The sequence below is a fragment of the Cervus canadensis genome, chromosome 16, assembly GCF_019320065.1.
Source record: "Cervus canadensis isolate Bull #8, Minnesota chromosome 16, ASM1932006v1, whole genome shotgun sequence".
Classification (NCBI taxonomy): Eukaryota; Metazoa; Chordata; class Mammalia; order Artiodactyla; family Cervidae; genus Cervus; species Cervus canadensis.
In genome coordinates, this window is record NC_057401.1 from 17884534 (window position 1) to 17904360 (window position 19827).

Sequence of the window (19827 nt, forward strand, 5' to 3'; positions counted from 1 at the left end):
AAGAACTAACTCATTTGAAAAGACACTGATGCTGGGAAAGATTGAAGGTGGGAGGAGAAGGGCATGACAGAGGATAAGATGGTTGGATGGCATCACCAACTCAATGGACACGAATTTGAGTAAGCTCCAGGCATTGGTGACGGGCATGGAAGCCTGGCGTGCTGCAGTCCGTGGGGTAGCAAAGAGTCAGACACAAACTGAGTGAGTGAGGTGAACTGAACTGAACTGAACAGAGAGACCAAAGAGAGATAGGCGCAAAAATATGTGCCTCTTGGAATTTTCATCTTATATGGGCATCAAAGGTCTTAGCAAGCACCACAGGATGCTTTACTGAGCTGTGGAGTGTCAGTTCATTCATTTATTCCAGGAACATGGTTCAGTGTTTACTGAATGCACAGCACTATTTTCAATACTTTAACAATTCTAAGTTCCATTTTAAAATTTTTAATTGGAGGATAATTGCTTTATGATATTATGTTAATTTCTGCTGTACATCAGCGTGAATCAACTATAAGTGTACATATATCCCCTCCCTCTTGGACCTCCCTCTCAAAATCCCCATCCCATCCTTCTAGGTCCTCACAGAGCACCAGGCTAAGCTCCATGTGGTATATAGCAGCTTCCCACTAAACATCTATTTTCAAACATGGTTGTGTATATATGTCAGTGCTTCCAAATCCTATTCTTAACCTCATCCTTTATGTTGGACAGCTTGTTTCTATAATCTACATTCACTTTTTCCTTTATAGGTTGGAGCTAGTAATGGCTGGTACCTTCACAAGAAATTTAGGGTTGATTACTGGGTGAGTGTCTTGTTTCAATAAATCCAAATAAAGATATAAGGACAGCATTTATATATTTGTGGCCAAGTCAATGGTTGGTCTTATTTTCTCCAACATAAAAATAGATATCGCCATTTACATGGCCAGTTACCTTTATCCTGCTCAATTTGACCAGGTCAGTGAACCTTGTAATTTTGTATTGTGGAAGATACAGAAAGCATACTAATGCCCTTAACATTTGGTTGAGTTGAATTTGTGATTTCCCCCAAATTTATTCTGGTATAAAGTAAATTATAGATAGATTTTTCAGTCCCTAACTTTGCGTTCTCAGCTAACTGCTCTACAAAGGAATGACGCATGTTAAAATGACCTTTTTAAATAACTCAATCTCCCTGCCCCTCTCTCCTCAAGGAAAATAAATAACCCACATTCTTCATTTTGTTATGATTTCAGTTTGTCCAAAATAGGTTGGGGATAGGTTAATTAGATAGTTATATATGTAATTAACTTGGGGTTAGAACTTAAATTGGGGCCAAACCACTTTTGAAATAATTAGAAAATGATAAAATATATTCAAATGTTATCATCTGAATATGAATCACAACATGAGAATCCTTTTCATAAATATGAGGTTGAATTTTAGGTTAAATCTCACTGATCATATCCTGATAGATGTTTTTAAAAATAAGACTCTGACCCAGGTTGTTTTGTTTCATTTGTCTCTCTTTCTCATGAAAGGTGACTTAATAAAATAATGATTATATGAGCTTGTGATGGTTTATTTCCAGTTAAACAGGAACTTGCCTTAGTTTCTTTTGTTATGATTAGGGAGAATAATGACTTCTTGCTTTTCAGCTCCATTTGTGAGGGATTTGTTTCCTTCAGAACACTTCCTGAAGCCTCCTCACTTGCCAGCTCATAATCTCAAAGGGTCTTTGCCCTTACCCTCTGCTTCTTTGAACCCGGGACATTTTACAAAATCTACCAAGATTTTTCAGGTAATCTTTAAAAATGAGCTTCAGGGGGATTTTAGCAATCAAATTAATGATGTCTGTGTTAAAAATCTTTAAAATCATGTTTTCATGATTCACTGTGTGGGGTTGGGGAGGGGAGGGCAGATAATAACCAGAAAAACCTAAGTAGGATTACAATTTTTTTTTCCTACTTATTTGCTCATACTTATTCAGGCAATTTTATGTAGGCTTTTGGAAATTCTAGAAGCTTTTTCATTTCAGGCTTAATATATTGGGCTCATAAATAAATATCAGATGCCTTTTGGAGGCATTATACGCTGAACATTATACAAAGTCTACTCTGTGTTGCGTCAGGGGAACTTGAATTGTTTTCATTAAAATATCTGCTACGAAAGCACCGAGATTAGATGGGATGTTAGCTCTCTTTTTTTTTCCCCTGCTATCAAATGTCAGAGACTTGTATTGTTGGTAGGAACTGAGATTTCATTTCCCTTGGCCACATTCTGATGCTGGCTCTACGGCAGCATCGCTCCCGTTCCAGATTTGTATGCCCAAGGTAAGTCAGAAAAGAAATTTCAGGAGTGAAGCGTGGGCTTGTGGATGTAGTGGGGGAAACCAAGTGAGCGTCTTCAGAATGAAACAGTACATATTTTTAGCTGAATGTGTGAGAAATGGAAAACCCTTTATAACCTAAACATCCCACTGGTATGATTATCAAGTATGTAGTGTTTATGGTCAAAATATGACCAAGGGTTTTTTCAAGCAAAATGTTTTATGTTATGTGTGGGGCAGGCATCTGTGTGCCTGCCTTAAATTTATGAGCTAATAACATTCTCTTCCAAGAAATACTGTCAGGTCTTACACACCACGGGTTTGTTCTGAGTTACTCTGGTAAATGGATGATTTTGCTTTTAAATAATCACTCCTGGAATTTCCAAATATAAAGAAGCTCACATAACATTTAGTTTATGAGGAAGATGCCTTTTTCATCAATGCAAACTGTCCAGATTGAATAATAACTGCATTTTCTCCTAACATAATATAATTTATTATTTTCTGCTATGTGGAATGACTGTAAATGTCAACAAAATAGATTCAAGCAAGTTTAAGGAGTGAGATTACAAGCAAATGATAATAAGCACAATTATGAGATAAATCAACTGAGATAATTGAGCCAGAATAAACTATAAATAAAAGGAATTTTTAAAAGTATGAGGAGCTAAAGAACCACTGATGGTAAAACAGATATTCTCTGAGATTACCACTCTAAGGTAGTACTAATAGTAATTCTGTTGAAAGTGATTAGGACTGGTGAGAGTGACTGCTTACTGCTACTTAAGGAACTGGACCCTGTAACTTGGTGTCCTCACTGCATACACACCTCTCCCCTGCTAATGCACCCTGGTCTTAAATAAAACCGAGTGGCAAATATTTAGAGTGAGTTTTACGTGTCTTTGGGATTTTTGCCTTCCCCGCCATTGGTAAATAGCATATTTCCTCTGCTAATCTCTGACCTTTGAGATAACTTCCTTTGTTAAACATCCACTCATGTGAGTGTTTTAACACTCACTTTATGTGAGTGTTAGTTTTCTTTCTTTCTTTTTCCCCCAGTTTCAAAAGCTACTCTTTTTTTCTGCCTCACATTCAACTGCTTTCAGTACTGAATAAGGTCCTCTGAGGAACCTGTTGTCTATATATTTGAAAGGAAGGGAGTCAGAAGCAAAGGAATTAACAATCATAAAGATAAGTTTGCACATGTGAACTGAAGAGAAACATGTTTTTTCTTCCATTGCAAATTAGGCTTATATATTACTAGTTGTAATTTTCACGCTAGCATATGTCAAAATGAAGTATAGGTTGGTTGAGATGCTGTTCTCAAAGTGTATGTTAATAGTTTTAATACATGGTGATACTGATCTATATGATATTTGTAAATTTTCAGAGGCCCCATGTGGACCTTTTAAAGTGAAAACATATTGGAAATGGATGAAAACACGATACTTGCCCTGATCCACAAGCTGGGATATTTAGAAATCAGCATGTGTTCATGAGCCGGAGGTCACAGGATGGTATCCAAGCACTCTTGTGTTCAGTTATATCGGGACCATCACCTCAGAGCTGTCAGCCCATCAATCTAGGGCAATGCTTTCCAGCTCGTGTCCATCGGTACCACTACTAGAGAAGTTCTCGAGGCCTCCAGGGAATGCAGCAGCAACCCCAAACCTCTTTTTCTGTCCCTTCGTAGTTTCCATGTCCAACTTCATGTAGTTTTCCTCTCGGTTTTCTTGCTTTTGAAATTTCTGGGCCCAAATTTGGCAGGGAGAAGGGCAGGATTAGGATGAAGCGACCAGTATGAGGAGACATAACGTAAGGTCCAGCTCTGCTCCACCAGAGGAATTACCGCAGGCCAGGGAAGGAATTCTAGAAACCTGAGTTCTGTTACTGACATGTTAACTGTGAGGCAAGGCTACCATTTGCTTAAGATTGTGTTTTGTTTCTGTTGTTATTTCTACCGTGACTGCTGCTGCTATTAGCTACCATCTGTTGTATCAGTGTACTTCCAATTAACATCTCAACCAATCCGTATTCTCCTGTTTATGGATGGTAGCACCGAGTGGTAGTGGGGATGTGCTAGGCCTCTATGTGATAATACGGTTTTACAACCTGCTTTCATTTTTATTTTTCCATTTAACAAACTCGTGTGCACATCAGTTTGAGCCTCTAAATATTTGTCTACAACATACTTTTTTTATAGTTAGTTTTTACTGATTAGATGACACTCACCTATCCAATCAAATTTAATTTATTTGCTACAGTAAAAATTGGTATGTATTTCCTTGTAGGGAAAACAAAATATTTTCTTAGGATATATTTCTAGAAGTAGAGCTGGTAGACTATATAGTATATTTGCTTATAAAGGTTTGATTCTTTTTGTCAAATTGCCATCCAGAAGGTTTTTTCCCCTATTTATTTTCCTACCAGTGGTGCATGAGAAGGCATATTTTCCAGTAGCTTAAATAGTATTGTTTTTAAATAAAAACCTTGCCAATCTGATATGAGGGAAATGGTACCTCACTGTGGTTTTATTGCATTTCTTAAAATACTAATGAAGTTGGACATTTTTTCCTTTATAAATTGCCCATTAGTATCTTTGCTTTTATTTCTTTTGGGTTGCTTATTTTTCAGTTAATTTTATTGAAATTCTTTATATAGCACAAATAGTATTCATTTGGCTATGAGTCTTCTATAATGTAAATATTTCCCCCAGTTTATTAGTCATCTTTTGACTTTTTTCCCTTGGTAAGTTTTTACATGAGAAAATTTTGTGCATGTAGTTGTATCTTTGCCTGTTTTCCTTTTAAAGTTTCTGCCTTTGTGTTTAGAAAGAACTTTCTGTTGTTTTTTAGAAAGGACTTCCCCACCTCAGGATTATATACACTTTTCTTACATTTTCTTCCAGTACTTTTTTGATTTCTTTATTTCATATTTAGATCATAATCCATCTGGAATTTATTTTGTTGTATAGCAATGTGGGGATTTAAGTTTATATCTTTTCCAGATAATTTTCCACTTGTCCTGACAATGATTTACTGAATAATCTATCCTTTTCAAGTTTTACCTTGAAAAAAATACAAAATTCTGTTTTTAGATTTTCTACATTTTTCATCGATTTCTCTACCTCTGTTTTGGTCATCACATTAGTTTGACTGTTGTAATGCATTTAAATATTTGATAGCTTGAATCACTCAGCTTTCCAAAAATTTCTTGGCTATTTCTTTCATCATCTCCTGACCAGATGGTTGCCATTGTGTCTTACTGCATCTCCACCATTTATCTCACTTGCTTCTAATCTGTTCACAAGAGAACTGGCTATTGTTCTAAAACATAGGTTGGATAATATTACTCTCCTGATTGCTGTATATGTGCCGTTCTGTGCTAAATCACCTCGGTCATGTTTGACTCTTTGCGACCCCATGGACTGTAGCCCACCAGGCTCCCCTGTCCATGGGATTCTCCAAGCAAGTATACTGAAGTGGATTGCCATTTGCTTCTCCAGGGGATCTTCCTGACCCAGGGATTGAATCTGTGTCTCTTCTGTCTCCTGCACTGGCAGATGGGTTCTTTACCACTAGCACCACCTGGGAAGCTCATTGTTATATATATATACTTCCAACCATTAAAAAAAGCAAACAAACTGAAAATGGGTACATTGCCTATACCAGGATTTTAAGCCTAAGCTCTAAGCTGTTTCTGGGGTTCAGAGTGTTTGTGGACACTGTATACATTATTTTCGTGAATGTGCTTTTTGTCCCTCTTTTTCTGGAGAATGTGGTTCATGGTTTCACTAGATTTTAAAGATTTATGACCCCAAAGCATTGAAAACCACTGGGCTCCATGAAGGAGCTCAGATTCTTCAAAATGGCTCTTGAGGAGCAGGCTCTCCATGGGTGGACTTTGCTTACCGTCCTTACCCTACTCCTACGTCCTTCCAGCTCCCCACTCATCCTGAACTACTTACAATTTACTAAACAGTCTGCTGATTCATGCCTCAGTGCCTTTGAACATGCTATTCCTTCTGCTGAAGTGCTCTCCCCTACGCACGTCATCCATGTGGAAAATTGCTGTTTGTCCTTCAAGAAATGATCAAAGGATCTTCTGCTCTGTGAAACCTTCCCTGATCTCCTTAGGCAGAGCTGCTTACCCTCTCTCTCTGTTTTTTCAAACCATTGTGCTTAGTCTGTATTTTATCATTGCTCTTCTGTTGCTAGCGGATTCTTGAGTAAAAGTCAGAGAAATTTTGGGTACAAAGCAATGGGAAAGTGCATGAAAAGAAAGAGAATAATTAGGGAGCCCTGGCATCTCATATGTAGGCAATGGAGATGGAGGAAGGGAGTGGAGATTTATTTTGAAACTAGAGTGGACAAGATTTCTTTTTGCTTTATTTATTTGAAGTTGACACATTTTGTTTTTGTTTTATGAGGTTATGAAGATAGCAGTAGGAGTGATGATGGAGCTACAGGTAGAGACACCCAATTGCTCGAGGTAACCCCCTCCTTCCCCCACCCAGACCAAAGTCGTAGGCACAGTCTCTTAAATCCATCTGTGCCCATATAGGCAGGAAGCAAAATGAGTCTGGAGCAGGGGCTATGTATGAGCAGAATAACTTGTAAGAGCCTTGGTTCTCTTTGAAATAAGGCATTTAGCAGGGGATCATATGAGGTATTTCTCTGCTTGTCTGGGATATTTAGTCATTCTGAATCACTTTTTAATGTTCCAGCAAATTCCATATGTCTCCTGTTGCCAGTTTCTTGCTTCTTGTCCTTTTGGCTAAGATCAAATGTAGTATCTGTTTTTTATCAGTTTAATAGGTTTGGTTGATGAACTGTTGTAGGGGGAGAGAAAGAACAATCTGGTATGACCCTTAGGTTTCTGCCTCAAACAGCTGAGTGGATGGCGTGGGCATCATTTTTCACATTTAGCTGGTGGGCTTCATAAGATTTCATGGTCAATCCCTACATCCTTAGATACCACTTTTCCTGACTCACTGCAAAAGTCTGATGCCATTGCAGGCAGGATGACTAGTTTCTTTACTGCCTCCTGAGACTAAGCCTCTGGGGGTGCTGGTCATGCAGGAGGCACAGAGGCCCAGGAAGAAGCCTTCATGGACATTATCTTGGAATGGATCTGGAATGAATAAAACACACTAAATTTAAAATTACTGGAAATGAAGTTGAGTTCACGTCCACCATCTGCAGTCGATTTGTGTTGGTTTTCTGAGATGCCTCTGGCTGTGCTATGAGTGTACTCAGTCACGTCCTGACTCTTTGTGACTCCATGGACTGTAGCCTGCCAGGCTCCTCTGTCCATGGGATTTCTCAGGTAAGAATACTGGAGTGGGTTGCCATTTCCTGCTCCAGGGGATCTTTCTGACCCAGGGATGAAACCCGTGTCTCCTGTGTCTTCTGCATTGGCATGCGAATTCTTTATCATTGCACCACCAGATAGTTTCACAGTTATAAAAGCTTTGCTACTTGAGTAAAAACAGTGTTCCCTAGTTAAGCTACTGTAGGGCAGTCTGCAAATTCAAAAACATGTTTGGCAGTTTCCAGCTGTGAGCTTCTGGAGAGGTGGAATATATTGGGTTACCTTATTTTTTTTAAAGACCGTATTGTGTTCTCTTGCTAATATGTCGTATCATACAACCAGTTCCCTCCTAGTGGATATTTAGTTTTTTTAAAATGTTTCCCTGTTTCCAATAGTGCATACATGTGCAAGTATATCTCTTAAGAGTAGAATTATTAGATGAAAGCAAATTTTTGCAATAAAAGTTGCACTAATCTACCTTTATAGCAGTGTCCAGTGTTACTGCTTCTCCTATCCACACCCCACCCCCCACCCCCAACAACACTGAGTGCTAATCTGATAGGAAAAAAAATACTGCCTCATGGTTATTTTAGTTGTTTTATCATGAGTACAATCAAGTATCTTTCCTGACATGTCATTTCCCTTTTTGCACCCTCACCTACTTTTGAACCTCTGAAACTGTGAGAAAGTGGTGACTGTCAAAAGGAAGCTTTGCCTGTTTTTCCTAACATCTCTCTGGGAACTGATTAGAAGTCTCAATTTTCAGTCTTGTGAAGGCCAACTCAGTTTACTCGGCTAATGGTCCCTATTCCTTCCACACACTTATTTGTTGAATGCACGCTCTATGTCAGATTCTGACCTAGGCACTGAGGGAGGTACAATCAATGAACAAAATAGGCATGAAATCTTGCCCTTATGGAATTTGCATTCTTAAGGGGACAGCATACTATAAATAAAGCTATGGCTTTTCCAGTAGTCATGTATGGATGTGAGAGTTGGACTATAAAGAAAGCTGAGTGCCAAAGAATTGATGCTTTTGAACTGTGGTGTTGGAGAAGACTCTTGAGAGTCCCTTGGACAGCAAGTATATCCAACCAGTCCATCCTAAAGGAAATCAGTCCTGAATATTCATTGGAAGGACTGATGCTGAAGCTGAAACTCCAATACTTTGGCCACCTGATGGAAAGAACTCACTGGAAAAGACTGTGATGCTGGGCAAGATTGAAGGCAGGAGGAGAAGGGGACGACAGAAGATGAGATGGTTGGATGGCATCACCGACTCAATAGACATGAGTTTGAGCAAGCTCCAGGAGTTGGTGATGGACAAGGAAGCCTGGCATGCTGCAGTCCACGGGATCGCAAAGAGTTGGACACGACTGAGTGCCTGAACTGAATTGAACTGATACTATAAATAAATTAGCTAAAAAATTACAAATGTCAGGTGGAGTAATACCATGAAGGAGAATAAATCAGAGAAAGGGTTTAGATGCTGTGGGTAAGGGGTGATGCTGTTTTACATAAGGTTGACAGGAAAGGCATTTCTAAACACTTTTCTGAGTTTCTTCCTCATTTTTTTGTGTCCTAATTATACTCCTTTTCCTTGTTTCATTATTATTTTTTTCAAGTGTGAATTTTCTGATGTGGAATATGGATAAAGCTTTGTTTAGTGACTTTCCTATAATGATTGCATTAAAATGCTTTCAGTGTGAATTGTCTGGTGTATTGGGACAAATCAAGTGATACCTAAGGGCCTTTTAAAATTTGTTACATTTATAGGGTGAAAGGAGCATTAACATCTGATACAGAACAAGTGTGAAATATTCTGGTAGTTAGTGAGGGCCATTTCATTTCATTCTTGGATAGTGCTCCCGCTCTCTCACAGTTGCCTGATGTCAGTCACAAAAGAGGTAGCTTCTTGATGAGACTAGTTTGTGGCTTTTATCCTCATAACAAAGGCAGTCTTCATTTGGAAGAAGTAGAAATGGCAAAGTAGAAGTGCAAATTTATCATAGCTTGCATGCCTCCTGAGCATAAAATATCTATAACAGAATTGGTAAGGAAACAAAAGTTTTTTATGAGCTGGAAAGAAATGCTCTAAGATTTCTATCCTGGAAGCAGTGGTAACTGGATTTCCATAATGGATACTAAAGATATGAGGAATATCCTCAGTTTACTGAATTTATTCTCTCTGAATTTATGCTAAAAGAAAAGGTATTAATATAAGTGTAAATTAACATAAAACTCCAAATGTATTAAGTATATTCAAGATCTACATGAAAGTCACAGTGGGAAAGGCTTCCAGCAGGTTCTTAACAAAAGTCAGAAAAATTTGGGGAACAGAGTTAGGGGATCTATCCACTATCAGTTTTCAGTGACATCACAGACTGACTGCTTAGCTTTCCTTATTGTCTGGATTCAGTGTAAAATAATAATAACATCCTTTACTAAATGCCTTATGAAAGGCATGATGGCCAAACATCTTATATAGTACCTAATTCATTCTCACATTAAGCCTTAAAGGCTTATGGATGAAGAAACTTAAACAGGTTAAGTGACCTGCCAAAACCAGACAGTTATTAAACATTAGAATTGGGACTTGAGCCTCATTTGTCTGATTCCAAAACTTGTAGGAGCCTGGTAGGCTACAGTCCATGGGGTTGCAAAAAAGTCAGACACGACTGAGCGACTGAACTGAATTGAACTGATACTATAAATAAATTAGCTAAAAAATTACAAATGTCAGGTGGAGTAATACCATGAAGGAGAATAAATCAGAGAAAGGGTTTAGATGCTGTGGGTAAGGGGTGGTGCTGTTTTACATAAGGTTGACAGGAAAGGCATTTCTAAACACTTTTCTGAGCTTCTTTCTCATTTTTTTCTCACTTTCCAATGGGCCAAACTACAGTTTAAGATGGGTTCACATATGTTCAGCCATTGCAAAGACCAGATAAAGTAGATTCTCTGTGAATGGGAAGCAGAGAGGTGAAGTGATTGTGTTGAGGTCACACATACTAGAGTGGTTAAATCAGAATATGAATCAAGACCCCTGTCTCTAAACCTGACTTTTTCTCCCTCTCTTCCCTGTCCCTCTTTCTTTACTATATTATAGCATATTCTTCGCACAATGATCATGATGTTGTTCTTCTAGTTGCCTGCTTCTTTTAGGAAAAGTGATAATTAGCAGAGATTCCTGGGGGAAAGGTGTGAAATATCTGCACTTTTAAAACCCATGCTGGATTTTCCCCATCATTTAGCCTGTTACCTTGTTGAATCTAATTTGGTACTTCTAGAAACAGTATGAGTTCTGTGGGTAGTGTTCAGTATGCTTCAGTGAGCTAAATGACATCCTGGTGGCCTGCTTCTAAACTCATTACTGCTCCTAAACATATATGAATAATAGTTACCACCTAAGCAAGTAGCTTAGGCAGTGAGCAAACAGACTTCAGTACAGAAGGATTGGAATGGATGGGTATTTTCCAATTTCCTTTTCTCCCCCAGCTTTTTTTTTTTTTTTTTGAGGTATAATTGATAAGTGAAATATCAGATATTTAGAGTTTACAATGTGATGATTTGAAATACATTATGAAGGGGTTCTTCTCCATTAAAACTCTTTAATTGGTACATCCATCACTTCACATCTTTACCTCTTTTCTTCCTTTTCTATTTTTGATGACAATGTTTAAGTTCTATCCTCTTAGCAAATTGTAATTATACAATACAGGGTTGTCAACTATAGTTACCATTGTTAAATAGTAAATCCTCAGAACCTATTCATCTTATAACTGAAAGTTTATACTCTTTTACGAGCCCCTTCCTATTTCCCACACCACAGCCTCTGAAACCCACTTTATACTTTGTTTCTATGAGTTCAACTTAAAATATTCTATTATAAATGACACCATACAATATTTGTCTTTCTCTATCTGGCTTATTTTACTTAGCATGGTATTCTCCAAGTTGATCTATGTTGTTGAAAATGACAAGGTTTCTTTCTTGTCTTAAGGCTAAATAATATTTTGTCATTATTACCACATTTTCTTTGTCCATATATCTGCTGACAGATACTTGGGCTGTTTTTACACTATTGTGAATAATGCTGGCATGAACATGGGAGTATAGATATTTCTTTGAGATACTAATTTCATTCCCTTTGGGTATTTACTCAGAAGTGGGATTGCTGGATCAAAATATAGTTCTATTTTGATTGTTTGGGCAATCTTCAAACAGTAGTTATATCATTTTACATTCCTACCAACAGTGTACAAGTGTTCCCTCCTCTCCACATTCTTGTCAACATTTATTATTTGTTGTCTTTTTGATAATAGACATTCTAACATATGTGAAATTATATCTCATTTTGGCTTTAATTTACATTAGCCTAATGATAAGTGATGTTGAAACCTTTTCATGTACCCATTGGCCATTTGTAAATCTTCTTTTGAAAGATGTTTATTTAGGCCTTTGGTTTTTTTTTTTTTTCCCTGCTGTGTTGCCCATGACATGTGGAATCTTAGTTCCCTGACCAGGGATTGAACCTATCCCCCCTTATATTGGAAGTGTGGAGTCTTAACCACTGAACTGCCAGAGAAGTCCCTCCTTTGCTCATTTTTAATTTGGGTTATTTGCTTTTTTGCTGTTGAGTTGTATGAGTTCCTTGTATATTTTGGATATTAACCCCTTATTAGGTGTGTGGTTTGCAAATACTTTCTACCTTTTCATAGGCTGCCTTTTCATTTTGTTGGTGATTTCTTTTGCTGTGCATAAGATTTTTACATACTTATTATTTTTTTTACTTTGATGCCTTTGCTTTTGATTTCAAATTTAAAAAGTCATCACTAGGACCAGTATCAGGAACTTAGCTCTTATGTTTTGTTTCAGGTGTTTTATAGTTTCAGGTCTTATGTTTAGGTCTTTAATCATTTTGAGTTGATTTTTTGTGTAAGATATTGTGTACTGTGTAATATAAGAGTCTAGTTTCATTTTTGACTTTAGATGTATGAGTTTATTTCTGGTCTTGCAACTCTGCTCCATTGGTCTAAATGTCTTTTTATACCAGTATCATACAGCTTTGATTTCCATAACTTTGTAATATAGCTTGAAATCAGAATTATGATGCCTCCAGTTTTGTTCTTCTTTCTGTGGCTATTCAGGGTCTTTATGGTTTCAGATAAAATTTAAAACTCAATTTTAGTATTTTCTGTGAAAATTTTGATAGGAATTTTGATAGGGATTTTACTAAATCTGTAGATAGATTGCTTTGATTAATATGGACATTTTAATGATATTAATTCTTCTAATCTGTGAACATAGAATGTCTTTCTATTTATTTGTGTCCTCTTTACTATCTTCTGTCAATGTCTTAATTTTCGGTGTATAACTCTTTTGCTCCCTTTGTTACATTTATTCCTAAGTATTTTATTCCTTTTTAATGCTATTATAAGTGGGATTGTTTTCTTAATTCGTCTTTCTGACAGTTGATATTTAGAAATACAACTGATTGTATCCACAACTTTACTGAAATTACTTATTAATTCTAACAGTTTTTTTTGGCGGAGTCTTTTTGGATTTTCTATATATAATATGTTTCTTTAAATAAGGACAATTTTACTTCTTTCTTTCTGATTTGATTTCCTTTTATTTCTTTTTCTTGCTCAACTGCTCTGGCTAGGACTTCTGGTACCACGTGGAATAAAAGCAGTAAGGGTGGGCATCCTTGTCTTGGTCCTAATCTTATAGAAAAAGCTTTAGTGTTTCACCATTAAGTGTAATATTAGTTGCGGGCTTGTCATATATATCTTTCATTATGTTGAGGCACGTTCCATCTATATGCAGTTTGTTGAGGGTTTTTATTATGTAAAGCTGTTGAATTTTGTCAAATGCTTTTTTGCAACTATTGAGATGATCATATTATTTTTTACATTGACTTGCAGATGTTGAGCCATTCTTACATTACTGAAATATTTCCTACTTGATCATAGTATATGATAATTTTAATATATTGTTAAATTTGGTGATACTCTAATTAGTATTTTGTTGTGGATTTTTTTGTGTCTATATTCCTCAAGGATATTGAACTTTAATTTTTTTTCTTATAATATCCTTGTCTGACTTTTGTATCAGGTCAACTTTATGTTGGCTGGGTAGATGGAGTTTGAAAGTGTTCTTTTCTATTTTTCAGAAGAGTTTGAGAAGGACTGATACTAGTACTTCCTTAAATGTTTGATGGAATTCACCAGTGAAGCCATCTGGTCTTGGACTTTTGTTTGTTGTGAGGTTTTTAATATTACTGATTCAATCTCCTTACAAGAAATCAATCTGTTCTGATTTTCTGTTCATCACGATTTAGTCTTTTTAAAAAATTAATTTATTTTAATTGGAAGATAATTACTTTATAATAATGTGATGGTTTTTGCCATACATTAGTAGAATTGGCCACAGGCATGCATGTGTCCCCCAAATCCTGAACCCGTCTCCCATGATTCAGTCTTGATAGATTGTAAATGTCTAGGAATTTCTTATAAGAATTAAGAACTATCCATTTCTTATAAGTTGTCCAATTTGCTAGCATTTAATTATTCATAGTAGCCTTTTATGATCTGTTATATTTCTGCAGTATCAATGTAATATACTCTCTTTAGTTTCTGATTTTATTTGTTTGAGTCCTCTTTCTTTTTTTAGAGAGCCTTGCTAAAGGTTTGTCAATTTTGCTTATCTTTTCAAAGAATCAGCTCTTAGTTTCATTGATCTTCTCTATTGTCTTTTAGTGTCTATGTATTTCTGGCCTAGTCTGTTATTTCCTTCCTTCTGTTATCTTTGGGTTTATTTTGTTATTTTTCCCTGTTCCTTTAAATGTAAAGTTAGGTTGCTTATTTGAGCTCTTTATTCTCCCTAATTATAATCATTTATTGGTATATACTTCCCTCTTGGAGAATCATTGCTGCATCCCCAATGGTTTGGTATGTTGGCATTTACATTTTCATTTGTTTCAAGATACATTTTGATTTCTCTTTTGACTTCTTCTTTGATCCATTGGTGGTTCACGATCATGCTGTTTAATCTCTGCTGTGAATTTTCCAGTTTTCTTCCTGTAATTGGTTTCTAGTTTTATACCATTGTGGTAGTAAAAGATGTTTGGTATGATTTCAGTCTTCTTAATTTTATTAAAACTTATTTTGTGGCCTAAGATGTTATTTATCCTGGAGAATGTTCCCTGTGCATTTGAGAAGAATATGCACTCTACTTCTGTTGGCTGAAATGCTCTGTATATGTCTGTTTATCTGATCTTATGTGTGGCTTAAGTTCAGTGTTTCCTTATTGATTTTCTGTCTGGGTGATCAATCTAGTGTTGAAAGCGGGATATTGAAGTCCTTTGCTATTATTGAATTGCTGTCTACTTTCCCATTTTGTCTGCTAATATTTACTTTATATGTTTAGGTGTCCCTATGTTGGGTTCATGAATATTTACATTGTTGTTAGATCCTTTTAATCAATTAACCAATTTATCATTATATAATGACCTTCTTTGTCTTTTGTTACAGTCTTTGGCTTAAAGTCTATTTCATTTGATATAAATACAGCTATCCTTGTTTTCTTTTGGTTTCAGTTGGCATAGACTATCTTTTTCTATCCCTTTGCTTTTAGTTCATATGTATCCTTAAATCTTTTGATGGCAGCTTATAGTTGGGTCTTATATATATATATATTTTTTAAATCCATTCAGGAATTCTGTATCTTTTGATTGGAGAATTTAATCCATTTATTCTTAAAGTTATTATTGATAGTTGTGACTTTCTATTGTCCTTCTGTTTATATTTTCTGGTTCTTTTGTAATTCTTTTGTTCCTTTCTTCTTCTCTTGCTGTTTTTGTAATTTGATGATTTTCTGTAGTGGTATACTTCGATTCCCTTCTCTTTTTTGTATACCTTCTATGGGCTTTTGCTTTGTGGTTACATGTGACTTACATAAAGCATCTTATTTTTATGACTGTCTATTTGTAGCTGATAATTTCACATGCAAACCAAAGCTCTTCTTCGTCTACGTTTTATGTTTTTATGTCACAATTTGCATCTTTTATCCATTTTTAAAATGCTTTTGTGTCCAGTTTTTAATAATTTGTCTTTTAACCTTCATCCTAGAACTATAAGTTATTTACCCACTACCATTATGCCATGAAAGCCTTCTGAATTTAGTGATATATTTACTTCTACCAGTGAATTTTATGCTTTTATATAGTTTCCTATTACTAATTAGTATTTTTTTTTTTTTGCTTAGCTTGAAGAATTTCCTTTAACATCTCTTTTAATGCTGGTCCAGTAGTGAGAAACTTCTTCATCTTTGTTTGTCTGGAAAACGCTTTGTCTCTTCTTCAGTTCTGAAAGATAGCTTTGCTGTATAGAGTATTTTTGGTTGGTAGTTTTTTCTTTTCAGCACTTTGAATATATTATGCCATTCCCTTCTGGTCTGCAAGGTTTTTGTTGAAAAATCCATTCAAGGTCTTATGGGAGTACTCTTGTATTTAAGAAGTTGTTTTTTTTTTAATTTTTAAATTGAAGGATAATTGCTTTACAGAATTTGTGGTTTTCTGTCATACATCAATAAGAATCAGGCATATGTACACCCATGTCCCCTCACCCCCAGACATCCCTCCCATCTCCCTCCCCACCCCACCCTTCAGCCTGTTGCAGAGCCCCTGTTTTAATTCCCTGAGCCATACAGCAAATCCCCATTGGCAATCTGTTTTACACATGGTATTGTAAATTCCTGTGTTGCTCTCTCCATACCACTTGCCTTCTCCCTCCTCTCTTCCCACCTTGTCCATAGGTCTGTTCTCTATGTCTGTTTCTCCATTGCTACCCTGAAAAGAAATTCATCAATGCCAACTCTTCAGATTCCATATATGTGTGTCAGTATATGATATTTATATGTCTCTTTCTGGCTTACTTCACTCTGTACAACGGGCTCTAGTTTCATCCACCTCATTTGATCAGATTCAAACATGTTCCTTTTTATGGCTGAATAGTATTCCATTGTATATGTGTACCACAGCTTCTTTATACATTCATCTGTTGATGGACATCTAGGTTGTCTCCATGTTCTAGCTATTGTAAATAGTGCTGTAGTGAACACTGGGGTACATATGTCTTTTTCAGTTTTGATTTCCTCAGGGTATGTGCCTAGGAGTGGGATTTCTGGGTCATAAGGTAGTTTTATTCCTAGCTTTTTAAGGAGTCTCCACACCATCTTCCATAATGGCTGTATCAGTTTACATTCCCACCAGCAAAGAAAGAGCATTCCCTTTTCTCCACACCCTCTCTTGCATTTATTGTTTGTAGACCTTTTTGTTGGTGGTCATTCTGACTGGTTTGAGGTGGTATCTAATTGTAGTTTTGATTTTAATTTCTCTGATAATGAGTGATGTTGAGCATCTTTTCACGTGCTTGTTAGCCACCTGTGTGTCTTCTTTGGAGAAATGTCTCTTCAGGTCCCTTTCCCACTTTTTGATTGGGTTGTTTTCTTTTCTGGTATTGAGTGGTATAAGCTGCTTGTATATTTTGGAAATTAATTCTTTATCAGAAAAGAAAAGAAATTTCCATCTGAATGCAGAGTTCCGCAGAATAGCAAGGAGAGATAAGAAAGCTTTCCTCAATGATCAATGCAAAGAAATAGAGGAAACAATAGAATGGGAAAGTCTGGATATCTCTTCAAGAAAATTAGAGATACCAAGGGAACATTTCATGCAAAGATGGGCACAGTAAAGGACAGAAATGGTATGGACCTAACAGAAGCAGAAGATATTAAGAAGAGGTGGCAAGAACACACATAAGAACTATACAGAAAAGATGTTCATGACCCAGATAACCATGATGGTGTGATCCCTCACCCAGAATCAGACATCCTGGAATGCAAAGTCAAGTGGAACTTTGGAAGTATCACTACAAAGAAAGCTAGTGGAGGTGATGGAATTCCAGTTGAGCTATTTCAAGTCCTAAAAGATAATGCTGTGAATGTGATGCACTTAATATGCTAGTAAATCTGGAAAACTCAGCAGTGGCCATAGGACTGGAAAAGGTCAGTTTTCATTCCAATCCCAAAGAAAGGCAATGCCAAAGAATGTTCAAACTACTGCACAATTGCACTCATCACACACGCTAGCAAAGTAATGCTCAAAATTCTCCAAGCTGGGCTTCAACAGTACATGAAACAAGAATTTCCAGATGTTCAAGTTAGATTTAGAAAAGGCAGAGGAACCAGAGATCAAATTGCCAACATCCGCTGGATCATAGAAAAAGAGAATTCCAGAAAAACATCGACTTCTGCTTTACTTACTGCACCAAATCCTTTGACTGTGTGGATCACAACAAACTGTGGAAAATTCTTCAAGAGATGGGAATACCAGACCGCCTGACCTGCCTCCTGAGAAATCTGTATGCAGGTCAAGAAGCAACAGTTAGAACTGGACATGGAACAACAGACTGGTTCCAAATAGGAAAAGGAGTACGTCCAGGCTGTATATTGTTATCCTGCTTATTTAACTTATATCCAGAATACATTATGTGAAATTCTGGGCTGGATGAAGCACAAGCTGGAATCAAGATTCTGGGAGAAATATCAATAACCTCAGATACGCAGGTGACACTGCCTTATGGCCGAAAGTGAAGAGGAACTAAAGAGCCTCTTGATGAAAATGAAAGAGGAGATTGAAAAAACTGACTTAAAGCTCAGCATTCAGAAAACTAAGATCATGGCATCTGGTCTCATCATTTCATGGCAAATAGATGGGGAACAAATGGAAACAGTGACACATTTTTTCTTGGGTTCAAAAATCACAGCAGATGGTGATTGCAGCCATGAAATTAAAAGACACTTATTCCTTGGAAGAAAAGCTTTGACAAACCTAGACACCATATTAAAAAGCAGTGACATTACTTTGCCAACAAAGGTCCATGTAGTCAAAGCTATGGTTTTTCCAGTAGTCATGTATGGATGTGAGAGTTGGACCATGAAGAAAGCTGAGTGTTGAAGAATTGATGCTTTTTAACTGTGGTGTTGGAGAAGACTCTTGAGAGTCTCTTAGACTGCAAGGAGATCAAACCAGTCAATCCTAAAGGAAATCAGTCCTGAATATTCATTGGAAGGACTGATGCTGAAGCTGCAGCTCCAATACTTTGGCCATCTGATGTCAAGAACTGACTCCTTGGAAGAGACCCTGATGCTGGGAAAGATTGAAGGCAGGAGGAGATGGGGATGACAGAGGATGAAATGGTTGAATGGCATGACTGATTTGATGGACATGAGTTTGTGCAAGCTCTGGGAGTTGGTGATGGACAGGGAAGTCTGGCATTCTTCAGTCCATGGGGTTGCAGAGAGTCAGACATGAGCTGAACTGAACTTTTCATTTTGGGCTTGGGTTTATTAAAGCTGTGGGGGTGGAGGATAACTCCGATGTCTATTAAAAATTTTTTCTTTGTTTGCTATAATCCTGTAGAACTTGTGAATGAAAGATTCTTTGGTTATTAGAGCCAGGCAACCCAAGGGCTCATTCCTTGGGTAATTATTGGAAAAGCTGATGTGCCAGATATGTGCACAAACTCCTTCCAGCAAGATACTGGTGATTCATTTTCATTATTGGTGTGAAGTGAAAGAAGAAGGTGTAAGAGGTGTCCACCAGCTCCTCTGTCTTTGAAGAAGATTGTAGCCAACCACTATATGCTTTCTAAATTAGAAACCTGGACTTCATGCAACAGCTTTTAAAGTATGCATTTAAACTCCTTTCAGAGAAAGACTAGGAGGTAGGCAGTTTTGCCTTCTCCATTTGTGTTGAGCACTGGATGGGTGGTGGGTGAGGGGATAGTCAGTTAAGAATTGATTCTTTGCTACATTTCTGTCAGATTGGTGAGTGGAAGCCTCTTTACTATCAGATCTCAGCAATCTAAGTCCTGTTTCTTAAATGGCAGGTGCAAAAACTGGAGCGCACACGTGTACAAGCTCTTTTTAGAGAGATACTGGTTGCTTGGAGTGGGCTGGAGGGGGAAGATGGGAGTGGTGTTGCCTGACTTCTCTGTTTTCTGGGGAGGATTACAGCTAGCTCCCAGTGTCTACTAAATTAGAATCCTGGCCCTCAGGCAGCAGCTTTTAAAATATTGGGATAAACTTTGGGGAAAAACCAGGAGATGGGAGATTTTGCCTGTTCCCTCTACACTGACCTC

General features: G+C 37.0%; 1 protein-coding gene and 1 pseudogene across 1 annotated transcript in view; both read left to right on the forward strand.

Annotated features, from left to right (window-relative positions):
• Positions 1-19827, forward strand: part of PDE4D (phosphodiesterase 4D) — a 1564543-nt gene that overhangs the window by 37160 nt on the left and 1507556 nt on the right. The gene's annotated exons all lie outside the window — the stretch shown is intronic.
• On the forward strand, positions 7065-7225 carry LOC122454672 (annotated as a pseudogene).